Source organism: Notothenia coriiceps, unplaced genomic scaffold (genome assembly GCF_000735185.1).
Source record: "Notothenia coriiceps isolate Sejong01 unplaced genomic scaffold, NC01 NC01_scaffold00001694, whole genome shotgun sequence".
Classification (NCBI taxonomy): domain Eukaryota; kingdom Metazoa; phylum Chordata; class Actinopteri; order Perciformes; family Nototheniidae; genus Notothenia; species Notothenia coriiceps.
The window spans coordinates 1-4033 of NW_011334395.1; the positions used below are offsets into that span (position 1 = coordinate 1).

At 42.1% G+C, this 4033-nt stretch overlaps 1 long non-coding RNA gene across 1 annotated transcript; it reads right to left on the bottom strand.

Moving 5' to 3' along the window:
- Positions 1 to 754: 754 nt before the first annotated feature.
- Positions 755 to 3951, bottom strand: LOC104963428 (uncharacterized). The gene is made up of 5 exons (XR_800315.1): positions 3838 to 3951; positions 2660 to 2773; positions 1939 to 1998; positions 1446 to 1508; positions 755 to 863 (listed from the first exon to the last, which is right to left on the bottom strand). It is a non-coding gene; the product is annotated as an uncharacterized lncRNA (long non-coding RNA).
- Positions 3952 to 4033: the final 82 nt, after the last annotated feature.

The following is a 4033-nucleotide window of genomic DNA, read 5'->3' on the forward strand; positions in this document are numbered from 1 at the left end:
ATCGTATCGTTGGCAACGTATCGAGATGCACATGGCATCGGCCTCAGTGATGGTGATGCACATCCCTACTCCAGAGGGAGTTTCTCTCCCCCCCCTGCCTGAAACGCCTACATTGGACTCCTTTGTTTACTTCCTGAACATAGTGGCATCACTTTGTAATACTCACGCTACTATTGGCTAGCGCTCCAACACACTGTACGTGATAGGCTAAGGGGCGGGACATCTGTAAGCGGTTGACCAATCTTTAAAGTATCAGCAGGAGAGGATCTTTAAAGTAGAGACACTACATACTGATATACACCTGAATCAGCAGGAGAGGACTCTTTAAAGTAGAGACACTACATACTGATATACACCTGAACATCAGCAGGAGAGGACTCTTTAAAGTAGAGACACTACATACTGATATACACCTGAACATCAGCAGGAGAGGACTCTTTAAAGTAGAGACACTACATACTGATATACACCTGAACATCAGCAAGAGAGGACTCTTTAAAGTAGAGACACTACATACTGATATACACCTGAACATCAGCAAGAGAGGACTCTTTAAAGTAGAGGCACTACATACTGATATACACCTGAACATCAGCAGGAGAGGACTCTTTAAAGTAGAGACACTACATACTGATATACACCTGAACATCAGCAGAAGAGGACTCTTTAAAGTAGAGACACTACATACTGATATGAACCTAAAAAAAGGGCTTGATTAAGATATTATTTTTGAAATAAATATTCCAAACCCTGTTGTGGTTGATTGGTCGGTGCAGCAGGAGCTCGGCCAGAGGAGCTGGCAGTCAGCTGTCTGATGGACCCCGGACACTGACCCCTGGGGTACCGGGAGCAGGGGCCCCTCGCTAAATCAAAGATAAGAATACAAATTGGCATAAGATAACAACATCAATCATTGCAATACATGATTCAGAACTGACTTACACATCCACAGGTTTGGTTATAAAAAAACTTGTGTGTGTTGTGTCTGAATTTACTTTTAGGTGATCTATTGACTGTTGACTGTTGATCTGTTGACCCCATTTCCAGTCTTTAGGCTAAGCTAAGCGGCCTAGATTTATATTTTCTTCATGGTACTGAGCTTCTCATCCAACTCCCTGCAAAAAGATAATATGTGTATTTTCCTAAAGACCATTCCCCTGAATTCTTGAAATCAAAATGGATTTGTTTACTAAGAGTATGGCTTTGTATTTGGCAATGCACTACCCAACTTAGCTAGTATGTTGTTTTGGTGATGCAAATTGTCTGAGAAAGTTGATTCAACATTTGAAAAAACAACCCCTCCAGTCTTCTTCATGGGCAGTTTCTGCATCCAGAGTCATTCGCAAAAGCTTTGTGTATTTTCTGTATTTAATGAATGCTTTTTTGGACACAGTTAAGGTTTTTGTTCCTTCTTTTTGAATGAATAAGAATTAGAACAACCTCACCTGAGTACCATTCCTCACTCTCACTGTTGGAGTCTGCCCACCCCCTACCTGGTCTCCGATTTCCTGAAGAGGAGAAAACCAATGAAGAAGGGAAACATATCAGTTTTATGGTGAGAAAAAGGAAGAGTCAAGTCTGCAACATATTTCACGTCTAAACTTCAATATATTAAAAATATGTGACTTTTTGTCTTGCATCTCAGTACCTGCATTTATGCGCACACAAATATTCACTGCATTTATGAGTCCCCTCATGTTTCCTTGTGCCTCTGCTGAGCCATTCATAAATACATATTCCAAAGATTCTATAGATTAATTCTCTCAATTGAGGTTTATTTTGTTCATCTCACAGCTTTCTGTGGATTGATAGTAAACATGAGCTAGCATGGCCCAGATGGGGATTTGTTTGGTTACCTAATTCAGTACACAGTATTAGATCTGGTTAGTGACACTGTGAAATCTGTTCTGCTGGCAGTGAGGTGTTGTTGATACTGACCTGTCGCAGCAGCTCTCAGAGGCTGTGCCGTCCTGGAGAGAGAGCCTGAGACACCGACATCTGAGAGAGGACGGACGGATAAAAGCACCCAGATCAGGATGCTTGTCCATTTACCATCCAATCTTCATAAAGCTTCAATATGAGTTGAAGGTCACTATCCAAAATCTACTTTCTCATGTCTCTTCTACATACATATGTGTCCCCTCTGTGTTAAGAGACTCAGAACGTTTCAGGAACAAAGACCCCCTCTCTTTTTGTCCTGATCCATCTTTATAAAACCTGTCTGAAAATGAGCTGATCAGATGTTGGTCACTTTGTGATGTCACAATGTTTTTTTGGGTTTGCAACGATTAGCCAATCACCAACCAAGGTAACCCCCCCCCCACACACACAAACACACCTTACCACCTGAATCTCCTAGAGCACCATTATGTTTTTTAAACCAATCACCTCTCAGAGGGGCGTGGCCAGCAGCAGCACATTAGCATTTAAAGTTACAGACACATAATCAGCACTTTTGGAACAGGGCTGGATTATGGGATGCTGCAGTGATCTGTTTAGTGTTTCAGCCAATCAGAGACAGGTTCTGTATATATCTGAGACCTGTAATACATTATTGGAAAATACTATAATAGGGGACCTTTACATTGTGCAAGTGTTGCTACAGTAAGTGGCAGAAGGCACAGTGTGTACTGGTTTAGCTGTAGCTGTTGGTTATTACCGCAGTGTAGCTGGTAGTCATGACAACAGGTGCTATACTGGCTGCACTGTGCATCACACTCACACACCCGGCCGCGGCTGAACGTCTCCCCACAGCGACCCTGACAGGACTGATCTGAGGACAGCAGAGAGAACAGCAGACATCATCAACAACTGTCTGAGATGAGGCTGCGTCAGGCACGTTTCATACAAAGCCGACAGGTATAAGGCCCTAAAGATGCTCCAGAATATGGTTCATTTTGGTCTCCACCAACTACAAGGGACATATAGAAGGAGTCTAGTTCTGTGATGTGACATAACAGTAAAGTTTCTTTGTCAAATGAAGCAGCCTGATTAGATACAGATTAGCAGAAAACATTGAAACTGAAGCACATCAAATGTTCTGTTAAATTAAAACAACAGTGGCTGAAAGGTAATAGAAAATAAACAGTTAAACAGTTATTATAAATCAAAACAGCAAAGGATATAGGTTTAAAAGCTCTATAGAAAATAAAAACAGCAAGCTAAAGGGGCTCCAAACACCCAAACATTTGATGAATGTATGATATTAGAGTCAGTGTGCTGCACTAAAGCAAGATTAACAGTCAGGATCATGGACACTCCTTCCCTGCACGTCTCACACCCTGTTGGGTCTGTTCTACTCACATATTATATCTTTGCTTTACATTTTACCACATAATAAATCGCACAGATGAATTACTTATATCTACTGTTGAATATGTTTATCTGTAGAGTGTTGTACCCATGTTGTTAGAAAAGTGGTGGGGACTCTTTTCAGGTTTAAAAAAACAACTGCATTTAGCGTCCATATGTACTGTATTACATACATATGCTTATAGTAGTATTTTTAACAACTATTGCAGTAACTATGCTGCTGCTAAGCGGGAGCAACCATTGCTTCACTATTCTCTATTCAATTATCACTAATATTAAACGTGTCTCAGGTCCAAACTGCACCACTTGACCACCAGAAAGACCCCCAGAAAGTGAGAACACTCCTCCAGATAGTGCATGTTCTCTTGTGCAGATAAACCTCTCAAAGTGTACAATTCTTTGTGCACGCTATTTTCAGAACATATTTAACAAATGATCCTAATGCTGGTGGGGACAAAGTTGGCCATCTCCAAAAGTGGTGGGCATGTCTCCAACGTCCCCAGTATAAATGAGGCCTATGGTTACCTGTGGTGCAGGCAGCCTGGAAGTCCTGGCAGCACTCGTTGTGTCTGAGGCAGCTGAAGTCACAGGTACACTGCTGGCCTCTGGTGAACACCTCCCCACAGCGGCCCACACAGCTGCCTGCAGACAGGGTGTGTGTGTGTGTGTGTGTGTGTGTGTGTGTGTGTGTGTGTGTGTGTGTGTGTGTGTGTGTGTGTGT